Source organism: Gavia stellata, chromosome 1, assembly GCF_030936135.1.
Source record: "Gavia stellata isolate bGavSte3 chromosome 1, bGavSte3.hap2, whole genome shotgun sequence".
NCBI classification, from domain to species: domain Eukaryota; kingdom Metazoa; phylum Chordata; class Aves; order Gaviiformes; family Gaviidae; genus Gavia; species Gavia stellata.
The window spans coordinates 41,716,580-41,730,513 of NC_082594.1; the positions used below are offsets into that span (position 1 = coordinate 41,716,580).

At 40.6% G+C, this 13,934-nt stretch overlaps 1 protein-coding gene across 4 annotated transcripts in view; it reads right to left on the bottom strand.

Moving 5' to 3' along the window:
• PCDH9 (protocadherin 9) overlaps positions 1 to 13,934 on the bottom strand; it is a 679,091-nt gene that overhangs the window by 372,121 nt on the left and 293,036 nt on the right. The gene's annotated exons all lie outside the window — the stretch shown is intronic.

Below are 13,934 nucleotides of genomic sequence, written 5' to 3' on the forward strand. Positions count from 1 at the left end.
AACGTCTTTCTTATTCATATTTTGGATCCTCAGAGGCTACTAAATTCACTACAAATGTTTGATCCTACTCTGCTCAAACCAGGTGAATCATCACAAATGAGGAAAACTTTTTAAAGCTGTTAAGTAATGTCTGCATATCTCACCCTGATGAAGGGAATAGTAACAAAGCTTTTACCCAGAACAGACTAAATTTCTACAGATAAGAGGAATCCCTGGCACATACTTGGCCAAATTCCAGTTCAGTCAAATAGAGTGGGTAAAATCCAGAGGCATTATGAAGGTCAATGGCAAATGTCCGCTGACTTCAATCAGGATAAAGGTATCCTTATCCATGCTTCTTCAGTCATTGACAAAGATGGTGCTGAATTACATTTTATGTATCGCTTCTGTTTATCCCCACAAGACACTCCTGCTAGCCTATACTGACATTTCATGTCCTTATTCAATTTCTGCATTTGAAAGCTTATCAAATTCTGCCCTTAGTGACAATGGTGTGAGCTGCTTTTTACAGGTCTTGCTGAGGACATAATCTGATGTCACGTGGCAGAAAAAAGATGCACAAAAGTGTTAGGCATCCATACACTGCTTCAATCTCTGTAAGCAGAGTTTTCCCAAGTTTCTTTAACAAACTCACTGGATATGATTTGGAAAAAAACAACAAAAAACCCCAAAAAACAAACCCAAACAAACAAAAAACACAAACCAAACCAAACAAAGCCCAGGATGAATTTGAAGGCTGTGTTTCAACTCTAGGCTCAGACACCTAAAGTTAGGCATCCACAGTATAGATGTTTAAGCTCCAGTTATAGGCAGTGAAGTACTAAGAGTTCATACAGTTGTCTATACATGGGGTCTGCTAACATTTGAGATACTATACAGTATGCTGCATGCTCTCTAATACAGTCAACTACCCATTTAGAAGCATGTAAGACAGGATACCTAAGAAACAACATCTCAGGTAAATGTCAACAAAAAAAAAAATTTTTTTTTGTGATGCTATAATCTTTAATCAAAGGAAATGCACACCCCCCAAAAAAAAGTAAAATTGATATTAATGTGAATCACACTTGTACCCTTTTTTTATCCTACTCCACCTTTGCATTTAACACTAGGTCATAAAACCTTTGAATTATGGAACAGAATATTCATTTTAGTTCTTTCCTTCTCCAAGGGAAAATGCAACTGAAAGCATTTCCTTCAGTATGGAAAGTAAATTTATTTTAATAGGGATAGGACAGATGAAGAAAACTTGTGAAGAACTGTTCTCATGCATACTTCCTCGCTTCTCCCACCTAAAATGATAATTACTGGTTTAAGAAAACAAAATAGCATAAACAATAGTATACAAACAGGAATGTCCAAGAGACTTCTCATACAAATATACTATCAAACAAAACTCTTGGATAACCTCTGTGGCATCCTCCTTCCCAAAAAAGACTGGCATCTTAGTAACATTAAATAATATTATCTTCCTTAAAATATTCAGATAAATGAAAATTACGCTTTCTCCCCAAAGAAAAACAGCTTTTAAACAAAATAAATCTGTGTGAGTATTTAAAAATGTCTTTTTTGATACAATTTTTGTATCAAAATGTCTTTTTGAGACAATTAAGTACTACAGTTCAAATGTGTTTATAATACTATATGCTGATGATTTTTTAAATTTATGTATGATTATGGTTCTGGAAGAAAAGAACATGGAAGTTGTTGTACCTCTTTAACTCCTGTGTTTTGTATCCCTATACAGGACCAGCCTTTCCACAACATTTCAACACCTTCTTTACAAAGAAGAATAAACCATCACTATCAAATTGGCCAGGCATATGTATGACTGCTTTCTGTTTCACACTTCAATGATGGTCAAAAAACCAAAACCAAAAACACATTGTACCATTTGAAAAATCAGACTGAAAGATCAGAGTGCCAGTAAAGCATGCAGGAGATAAAAAGCTGAAGACAATACTCCACAAAAAAACCCATAATTGTTCAATACTTTAAGAAGTTTTGTACATTCTCCTCTTTCTCTCACTGTGCACAAACACATAACAATATATACAAAATGTCTGTTCTCTTCATAAACTTGCATACAGTATTTAAGCACAGGCAGACACTAAATATATGCATAGATACTTTGTATGTACACATTAAACATATATATAAAAATATTTCTATGTCATGGTATATTTAATAAAGTGGGGCAAGACCAGCCTTGCAGAGAGGCTTGCTAATTGTACTGGGTTTGCCTGGCAAGGTTTTGGTAGCGAGGGGGATACAGAGGTGGCTTCTGTGAGAAGTTGCTAGAAGCTTCCCCTACGTCTGATAGAGCCAATGCCAGCTGGCTCCAAGACGGACCCACCACTGGCCAAGGCTGACCCAATCAGCGACGGTGATTGCGCCTTTGTGATAACATAGTTAAAAAGGGAGAAAAGCAGCTGCTCAATGGCAGCCAGAGAGTGGAGTGAGCATATGTGAGAGAAACAACTCTGCAGACACCAAGGTCAGTGAAGAAGAAGGAGGGGGAGGAGGTGCTCCAGGCGCCAGAGCAGAGATTCCCCTGCAGCCCGTGGTGAAGACCATGGTGAGGCAGGCTGTCCCCCTGCAGCCCATGGAGGTCCACGGTGGAGCAGATATCCACCTGCAGTCCATGGAGGTCCCCATGCAGGAGCAGGTGGATGTCTGAAGGAGGCTGTGACTCCGTGGGAAGCCCGTGCTGGAGCAGGCTCCTGGCAGGACCTGTGGACCTGTGGAGAGGAACCCATGCTGGTCAGGTTTGCTGGCAAGACTTGTGACCCCATGGGGGACCCGCGCTGGAGCAGTCAGTTCCTGAAGGACTGTGCCCCTTGGAAAGGACCCATGCTGGAGCAGTTCGTGAAGAACTGTAGCCTGTGGAAGGACCCACATTGCAGAAGTTTGTGGAGGGCTGTCTCCCATGGGAGGAACCCCACGCTGGAGCAGGGGAAGACTGTGAGGAGGAAGGAGCAGCAAAGACAATGTGTGATGAGCTGACCACAACCCCCATTCCCCATCCCCCTGTACTGCTCGTGGGGAGGAGGTTGAGAAAATCTGGAGTGAAATTGAGCCCAGGAAGAAGGGAGGGGTGGGGGGAAGGTACTTTTAAGATTTGGTTTTATTTCTCATTGTCCTACTCTGATTTGATTGGTAATAAGCTAAACTGATTTCCCCAAGTTGAGTCTGTTTTACTCGTGACTGTAATTAGTGAGTGATCTCTCCCTGTCCTTATCTCAACCCATGAACCTTTCATTATATTTTCTCTCCCCTGTCCAGTTGAGGAAGGGGAGTGATAAAGCAGCTTTGGTGGGTACTGGCATCCAGCCAGGGTCAACTCACCACGCTAGTGAAAGGAGCTTTAAACATCTGGAGATGGTAGACAAAAGACCTGAGACTTAGAGGAGAGATAGGAGAAAGTGAGAAAGTGCTCAAGAGAAAGCATGTCACATGAGGAACATCCCCTGTGAACACAGCGCAGCTAGAGGCTCACCTCAAGTGCCTGTACACAAACACATGTAGAGTGGAAAAGAAATCACAGCGAACCCATACAGGCTCCTCAGGACATGTGAGGAGGAGAGGTTGTGCTCTATGGAAAAGTGCAGTTTGAATTCATGGAGCTTTGCACTGGAGCAGGTGACCAACCAGTCCAGAGCTGATGGGACAAGATCGGGGTCGGTGCAGTGATGATTGTCTGATAAAGACTGATTGATCAAGAAGAGGAAATGAAGCCTCCTTTAGAAAACTGGGAGAAGCCTCACAAGCAGAAGGGTGGTTCTCAGGGGAGACACAGAATCACAGAATCACAGAATCACAGAATCAGTACGGTTGGAAAAGACCTGTAAGATCATCGAGTCCAACCTGGGGGGGGGGGGGGGGGGAACCACCCACAAAAAAAAAAAAAAAAAACACAACCACAAAACCCACGCCACACAACAACAATAACAAGCCACAACCCACCCAACACCACACAGCACCATGTCCATCAAGCTACATCCCACAATGCCACATCCACACGCTCCTTGAATACCTCCAGGGAGGGTGACTCTACCACCTCCCTGGGCAGCCTATTCCAGTGTTTCACCACTCTCTCAGTGAAGAACTTTTTCCTAATGTCTAGCCTGAACCTCCCCTGTCGCAACTTGAGGCCATTTCCTCTAGTCCTGTCACTAGTCACTTGGGAGAAGAGACCAACACCCACCTCTCACGAACCACCATCTTTTGAAAGGGGAAAATGGTGGCGCACAAAACTTTCAAGAGATTTCTGGCAAGCATCAAGAACTGGTTTTTTGATACAGGTGTACAGGTGGCTGACAAACGGACCAGAAGAGACACTCAGCTGGACTTATTACTAAAAAAAAAAAAAAAAAAAATAAATAAAATACAAACCTAAATTTTATAAAAGCAGATTTAAATTTGTTCAGGGATCCGCTTGGAGGCGGCTAATGGGAGACTGCTCTGGAGGGTAAAGGAGCTCAGGAGAGCTGATTGATCATCAATGACAACTTCCTCAAAGCACAGGAAAAGTCCAGAGTGATGCCCAGGAACTTGAACAAGCACAGCATAAGGTCAGAGTGGATAATGGGGAAATCCTGACTGAGCTCAGCTGAATTATAAAAGCCAATACTCTCTCAGAGTTGCTACTAGTGAGGACTGTGAAACATAAAAAGAAACTATACTGTCAGCAAACGGAAGACAAAGGAAAATGTAGGGCCACCACTCAAAGGGGAACCGAGAGGCAAAGGACACAGAAAAAGTTGAGGTACTAGGTGCCTTCTTTGCCTCAGTTTCTACTGGTAAGGACTGCCGCAAGCCTCCCAGGTCCTCTGAGCCTGTGCCAGGATCTGGGAGACTGAAGAATTACCCACAGTAGAACATCAAGGCAGAAAACAATTAAGTAAATTGGACATAGGACAAGATGGGATGTCTCCAACAGTGCTGAGGAAGCCAGACAATGTCATTGCAAGGCCACTGTCTATGGTCTTACAAAGATCTGGATGATTGGGGCAGGCTTCTGATGACTGGAAAAATTCTTCATTTTCGAAGAGAAGGAGAAGGATCACTGGGGAACCTGCAGGCCACTCAGCCTAATCTCACTACTCAACAAATCACAGAACCACAGAATCACTAAGGTTGGAAAAGACCTGTAAGATCAGCAAGCCCAACCATCAACCAACACCACCATGCCCATTAAACAATGTCCCACAATGCCTCGTCCACAAGTTCCTTGAACACCTCCAGTGACAGTGACTCCACTACCTCCCTGGGCAGCCTGTTCCAGTGTTTCACCACTCTCTCAGTAAAGAAACCTTTTCTAATACCCAGTCTAAACCTCCCCTGGTGCAACTTGAGGCCATTTCCTCTTGTCCTGTAGCTAGTCACTTGGGAGAAGAGACCAATACCCACCTCTCTGCAACCTCCTTTCAGGTAATTGTAGAGAGCGATGAGGTCTCCCCTCAGCCTCCTCTTCTCCAGACTGAACAACCCCAGTTCCCTCAGCCTCTCCTCATAAGACTTGTGCTCCAGACCCCTCACCAGCTTCGTCGCCCTCCTCTGGACATGCTCCAGCACCTCAATGTCCTTCTTGTAGTGAGGGGCCCAAAACTGAACACAGGATTCGAGGTGTGGCCTCACCAGTGCCGAGTACAGGGGCACGATCACCTCCCTACTCCTGCTGGCCACGCTGTTTCTGATCCAGGCCAGGATGCCATTGGCCTTCTTGGCCACCTGGGCACACTGCTGGCTCATCTTCAGCCGGCTGTCAACCAACACCCCCAGGTCCTTTTCTGCAGGGCAGCTTTCCAGCCACTCTTCCCCAAGCCTGTGGTGTTGCCTGGGGTTGTTGTGACCCAAGGGCAGGACCCGGCACTTGGCCTTATTGAGCCTCATACAATTGGCATCAGCCCATCCATCCAGCCTGTCCAGATCCCTCTGCAGAGCCTTCCTACCCTCCAGCAGATCAACACTCCCTCCCAACTTGGTGTCTTCTGCAAACTTGTTGAGGGTGCACTCAATCCCCTCATCCAGATCATCGATAAATATCTTTAACAACAATGGCCCCAAAACTGAGCCGTGGGGGACTCCGCTTGTGACCGGCCACCAACTGAATTTCACTCCATTCACCACAACCCTCTGCGCTTGGCCGTCAAGCCAGTTTTTTACCCAGCGAAGAGTGCATCTGTCTGAGCCACAATTCGCCAGTTTCTCCAGGAGAATTCTGTGGGAGACAGTGTTGAAGACTTTACTAAAGTCCAGGTAGACAACATCGACAGCCTTTCCCTCATCCACTAGGCGGGTCACCTGGTCATAGAAGGAGATCAGGTTGGTCAAGCAACACTACTCAACAAATCCTCCTGGAAGCCACATCCAGGCACATACAGTAGGAGGAGGAGACTGGAAACAGCCTACATGCATTTACCAATGGCAAAGTGTGCTTGACCAGCCTGATTGGCTTCTGTGATGAGATGGCTACCTTAGTGAAAAAGGGGTACCTTGATGTTAGCAATGGTTTTTTTTTTGTCCATACAAGCAACTTGATGAAATATGGTTTGGATGAGTGGACTACCAGGTGGCTGGAAAATTTCTTGGAGTGCCAGGTTCAAAGGTTTGTGATCAGGTGCACAGTCCAATGGGCAGCTGGTTAATAGAGGTGGATAATGGGGCCAGTATTGCCTTTGCATCTGATGTCTTGGCTAACAAGCTGGATCATGAGGCAGAGTGCATCCTCTGCAACTGTGCAGATGATGCCAAGCTGGGGGGCAAGCACTCTGCATGCTGGAATGCCGGGCTTCTTTTCAGAGGGAGCTTGACAGGCTGGATAAATGGGCAACAGGTACCTCAAGAAGTGCAGCAATGGCAAACATGGAGTCCTGCCCCAGGGAGGGAATAACCCCATGCAACAATGCAGGCTGGGGCCAACTAGATAGAAACAGCTTTGCAGCAAAAGACCTGTTGGTCCTGGTGGACAACCATTTCAGCATGAGTCACCAGTGTGTCCTTAAAAAGAGGACAAACTGCATCAGTAAAAATGTAGCCAGAAATCTCAGGGAGGCAATTCTTCCTTTCTATTCAGCATGTATGAGACTGCATGTGAAATGTTGTGTCCAGTTTTGAGCTCTCCAGTACAGGAAAAACACTGGAATAAGCCCAGCAAAGGGTCACCAAGTTGGTGAGAAGGCTGGAGAGTATAAAGAAGGCCTCTGAGAGCTATATGTGCTCACCTTCAAGATGCGAAATTTATTGCACTTTTAGCCATGTAACAGGAGGGCCTGGAGAATATGGAGCCAGACTCTTTTTGCACAGTGACAGGATGAGAAGCAATAAAGACAAGTTGCAAGAAGGAAAATTCTAATTTGATATGAAGGAAAGAATTTTCATACGGATGATCAAACGGTGGAACACGCTGCCCAGTGAGGCCGTGGCAAACCTTGGAGATATTCAAAACTTGATTGGGCAAAGCCCTGAACAACCTGATCTAAATTAGCCCTCTTTGGGTAGGACATAGTATCAAATGACCTCTGAAGGTCCCTTCCAACTTTGATTACTTGATGATAATAGAACAGTACTCCATGTATATAGCAAAACTATTAAGAATAATCACATGCCTAGCCTTAATATATTTAGTACTTTTCATTTCTATATAATATATCAATGGATAATAAATAATTTTTTTGTGTAACACACAGAAAAGCTAATCATACCTCAAAGGTAATATGTTTAAACATCACACATTTTAACATTAGAACTATTTTTAATTACTTAAAGTGTTCTGATGATGCTATTAGAAATAGTATCAGATAAATAATCTGACAGAGACAGTATGAAATGAGTTGATGTAATAACATCAAAAAACTGCACTACTTTGTATATGAGCTTCATCTCCACAAAAACAAACAAATAGGAGATGTTAAAAAAACCCAACAATGACAACTAATCAAAAAAACACACCAACTTCTCCTTCTGCTGTCACTTGTATTGGTTTCATTAAGGTCACGCAAAAAGTACAGCTAGTGGCTTCAAATCATTCTTTCAGGGTAGAGGGTGATCAAGTTAGAGGCAAATCTATTTGCAGGAAACAACTGATAATCCCCCATTAACCTAGTATATCTTATGAAGCTATCACTGAGTCACAGAAAGTTTATGGAATTTTTAGAAAGAGGAAAAAGGTCAGGAAACTTGAGTCAAACCCATACTCTACTCTCCTCTCTTCCCATAGAGTGGAAATGCTTGAGTGAAGGATATTTTCAGAACACAGGTTGGGAAACCACAATAAAATTTGATTGCAAGGATGTTTTTTCTAATTGTGGTTATGACATTTAAATTAACACCAACTGTTTGATTACTCAGCTCTTTTCCTCCTCCATGATGGATAAATATTTAATGAGAATAATCTCCACTGTGATTGTGAACAGCGTAAAGAAGTTAATTTCACCTCTATTTTTCCTCAGGTCCCTGAGAAACCAGGTATAATCTGAGGATTTACAGAATAACTAGCTTTCCTCCAAATCTCTTTATAAGTATTCACCAGAAAGCTAATATTTATTTAGATATACCTAAAGGAACTTTCCTACCTCAGGAGAAATCCTGCTGAACTTTACACAGGGCAACCATAGTTAGAGTCAGGAACAGTACAGAGTAAGTGCGATTTTTTACTCAAGCTGGGTCTTCAGTCTTAGTTACAGATGCAATCGCTCAAAGCCTTAGTCTGCCTGACTCAGATGTACTGATAACACCTCGTTATCAGTAGCACTGGAAGGAACACATGAGGCTCCTTTCAAAACCAGATATGAGGAAATCCATACAGGGGACTATTACATTATTTCTGCTAAGAAAATATGGCTCAAAAATATCTCAAGAAATCCAGCAGCCAACAAAGTTATTAACCTATGACTTCTTTTTAGTTCTATATTTAATTACTGTATATTGTATCATGAGGAGAAGCTAGAGGTAGAAGAATGCTATTAAAACTATATAACCCTTCTAGTGTAGGAACTAGAGTAGATCCCCAACAGAGAAAGAAAAACCACCAAAACCCCACATATTTTAAAATACTAAATTATTACTTAAATGTAAAAGTTCATGACAGACTCTCTTTTCTCTATATACTATATACAGAGAGACAGAGATATAGGATAAAGGAATATCTTATTGTTTTATTCATTAAGAATGGCATCATTTTTAGTTTAAGAGAGAAAGAAAAACAGGAATGTATTGAAGTACTGACAGACAGCAGCATCCTGCTTCCAATGGCAGATTCCTCGCAAATGTCTTCACCCAGAGACAAAAAGATGCACTCTTTATACAAGATTACGATTTACACTAGATGCCAAAACAAGGGTGAGAGAGAACATCTAGATTTACATTCCCATATGAACCATTAGACCTGTCACAACAATGCTCAGACAGACACTAGAATACTTTTCCTTAACATTGCAAGAGAAAAGAGCGGGTGAAGAAGATAATATGTAAGAGCAGTCTGGAGGCACAGTTCTTCATGAGGACAGAGAGACTTGGCCTAACCGTTTCAATTAATACATTGCATATACTCCAGATTTTCTACACATATCACACTCTTAACTTACTAAAATGTAGGTGAACTAGTTGATGAAAGTATTGGAATATTGTATAACAAAACAAGAATGGATCTATCTTCACCCCACTAGGGCATTTGGTTTTCCATATGCTGCTTTATGTGCTTCTACTCTGCATCTGTCTCATAGAAAACATTAGATGGCTAGATTCACTATCAGTTACAGGCTGGAACAAGTTTGATTTCAGTTACAGCAGGAGAGGAAAACAGCTGGGGAAAACAGCTAAGGGTGCAGGCACCAAGGAGGTGAATCAAAGATCAGAATGGTACATTGCATGCTACTAATTAGGGAAAAAATGAAGTCAAGATATATATGTAAACACTTATTTTTATATAAACCTGAAGTTGCTCAGTTTCACTGCAACCACATTTGAGACAGAGAGTAGTACCTCATTGAAGAGCATCTATTTTGATTCATTTGAAAGAGCTGTTTCACAAGTAATTTTAATGATGGTTCTAAACCAAAAAGCAGCTTACTTTAAAAAAAAAAAAAAAAGGCATAATAAAATCTAATTACAAAGAAGATCGGTGTTTGTCCAACTTCCCTGAATTACATCCAAGTTAACAGACTTCTTTCACCAGCTAATAGGCACAGAGAGTTAGGAACAGAACAAAATACAAATTGTGAAAACTTCTGCCAGGGTTAATAACAATATCTGTATATGCAGACTCCAAAGAATAAAATGTACAGAGCATTCCTTTTCTCAGAATCCTGACTCAAGCAATTATTATCATCCAGGTTGAACAGCAGAGAAAAAGCTATGTCTTCTTTTTTTTTCTTTTTACAGGAAAAAAAATATTCTTGCATGATCTACTGTTTGGAAACCAAGTCATTTATATGGAACATACTCAAATGAGATATTTGAATAGTCTCAGATTCTTTCCTTTAACCTTAGCCCATTTCCTAGAACTCTGAGTCTCTTTCCTCTCTTGAAGAAAGATTCTGTTACTTTAGGACAAGGTCAGTCATAAGCTTCAAGTTTGTAATATATCCTTCACAAATCTGCCTACTGGTTTTGATTATTCCATGTGGTTTTTCCCCCTCTTGTACATGCAAACTCCCAAATTTGTGTCTTCATGTGTTGGGTGAGAGGGGGTGTTTCCAGACCAAAGGAACAGATGTTAATGTTATCAATGCCAAAGTACCGTTATATTCCTAGAAGGGATCATTTTGATCACACTTCACAAGATAGAGTCTACCCAAAAGCATTTCTCAGATAAATGGGACCATGACTACACCTGCCCATCTGCAAATAACAAAATTAACTTGGTATGAGATGGAAAACAAAGCTACACTAGCTGAACTCCATCATATAATTGTTGCTGACTTCTTACATCTGTAACACATTTGGGTTGGGAGATGAGAGTGATAGAAACCTTAGTGACAATGGCTAGTTGGCCTTACATATGGATGATATCAAGGAGATTGGCCTGAGGCTACGTGACTAGTGAGGCCACATGACTTACTATCTTGGCTTATAGTGGCTTACGCCAACAACATGATTTATAAAGCAATAAACAGTTAAGAGAATAACTCCTCATGGGTGGACACATCCATGGGCATCCAGCATTGCATAGAGGGCTGAGCCTGAACTGTGCACACAGGAGTCCAGCTGACAACCAGGACCCAGACACGTTGCACAGTTGGAGCAAGCATCCTGTACCCCTGCATGCCGGTCTGAACTGGGCTGAAGGAAATGCAACTTTGACTGGTGTCTCTGTGTGTGTGTGTACATGCGTGCATGTGTGTGTGTTGTAGAATAGGTTTCTTAAAAGACAAATTGTTACCCATGCGCTACCACCCCTCCCTCACGCAAAATACATTTTAGATTATTATTGATCACCAAGTGTTGTTTTTCCATTCCTGCATCCATCCCACCCCAGCCCAGTTCCCCCACAAAATTGTGCTGCCTGAACTGTTGCTTAATCAGGTACACCATACACTTTCCTAAGAACTTCTGCATCTAATCTTTAGGTCCAGATACCACCAACTTTAAAGGCAATGACTAAAATTTTACTTCAAGAAACAGAAAATCCATTAGGTCTGAAACTTGTTTTAAGGGAGTTTTTTAGATTCTGTTACATACAATGTTAATGGAGATTTGCTTTGCCAAGAATCCTTTAAAAAGAGACTGTGTAATTGCTATTTAGATGAGCAAAGTACTCACAGGTAATTCAACTGTTTTTTAAAAAGAATAATACAATACATCTTTATTTATATTCAATAATGCATCACAAAATGAGCAGTCCTCATTCACTCTACAGACCATCAACATTACTTATTGCTCAAACTGGGAAGATCTATCAATATTAAAATGATAAAAATAAATTTAAATACTTAAAATGCTTTCCATAAGTAAAGGGTTGGAGGATTTTTTCAAAGCCTAACATTCACATGGATGAAAAAGAAGCTTTAGCTAAGCTGGCCAGGCTGCTGTCATCAGCTAGAAATAAAAGACCAAAGTTTTCCATGCCCAGTATCAGCTGGTAGAGAAAAGAGAATAAATTTTCACATTTTCTAAAACCTATAACAGACATGAGAAATAGTTTACCCATTTGTTTAACCCTCTTGAAATATTGAACCTAGCTGAAAAGATTTGTCTGAGAAAGAGCAACAATTCTTAGGGAAAGGCTGAGAGAGTTCCATAAAATCTTTCAGAAATTAGCTTAAAAAAGTAGAACTTTCTTCCTGTTTAGTTACTTTAGAACTTACTTTCTAGTAATTAACATCCAACTTCCATGAAAAATATTTCCCTAACACCTGTAGCTCTGGAAAAACCAGCTTTTACAATGTAATGTGTAGAATAACATACCTTCCCTCAAAAGAGTGGACTCAACCATGAAGCATTACATATATATTGTTCTTAAAGCTTTAAATAAAAGAGTACATTGGGACTTCTTATTTTGTAATTAATATCCAATGAAATAAAATATTAGAAGTGACAGCTTCTGCTAAAACATTACACTCTAGTACTCATACAGAAAAAAAATCCTAAAACTGAGCTAAGAGCTTAAGTGCATGTTTAGTCTTATATGGTACTCCACTGCCTGAATCTACCTCAGTGTGCTCTAACCATTTTCCATCGCCTTAATAGGAATTTATATATAGCTATAGGCACCTAAATTTCTAGTATCTGGAGCTGAATATAACATAACATAACATAACATAACATAACATAACATAACATAACAATTATATATTAATATTGTATTATTAATTATTACATTATTAATTATTATATTATATTATATTTCAGTTGGAAGGGACCTACAATGATCATCTAGTCCAACTGGGAATCCCACTTATTATTGTGTTCACTTTAAATTACTTTGTCCTAACCGTATATGATGGCTTTTTTTCATTCAAAATTTCCTTCATAACTCTTGTGTAACTGAATCAATATTTAACCACATCATTCTTTATCATTAGAGAGGAGATAGATGAGATAGATATCTAGATTTAGGTATCTATAGCAAGTTTATAGTACACTAATAGAGATTCAACAATGTTTATTCCAAATATTTTACACTAAGAAATGAAAGCAATTCCCTTATCTCTGGAATGCCTATATTGAGGCTAAAATAGCCTACTATTAAGGCTAAAAAGTCCTCAGTAGATAGTTAGAAAATATACTTTGAAATTTAATGTCTGGTACTGGAAACTCCAGTTTCCAGGAAATTTTCTTCTGATGTAGCTTAAAGCAAGTGCCACAGAGTGCTTAGTTTTGGGGAAGAAAGTTTTTACTGTAATCTTGTAGTTTGAATCTTTCAACAAATATAATTAAATGTATCATAAGATGCAATTAAATTTAAATTGCATTTATTACTTTTAACCTTTAAAACAGTCGGAAGTTCTGAACTTCTACGTGGAGTTTTCTGGTATTAATTTTAGAGAGACTCTCTTTAAAAAGCACAGATAGCGGACAGATACTGCAGTCCTTTATTTCACACAGAAAAAATGGAAACTGATGGACTAGGCTGGAGTTCTTCACAGAGAAGAAACTGTGCATCTAAATAGAACATGGCTCCTCCTTACTGCAGAGCTTTAGAAATCAAAGTGTTGAACCCTGGTTCTTCTCTGATTACTGCTTCTGAATGTTGAGGGCAGACAGCATCTGCCAGACTCATTTTCTGAGAAGTCCACATGGTGCTCAAAAGGAGATTGTTATTTTCCTTGGTTTACTGGGTTGGAGTCCAGAGCAAGTGCTAAACAAGACTAACAAGAGGATGCCAGGAGAAAGGTATCATTCAGTAGGCCCAGCTGTGAACCATGAATTGCTCTGATGGGCAATAGCTAACTGTGTGCTTGTCTGAGTAAAGATAAGAGAAAAGGTCTTAT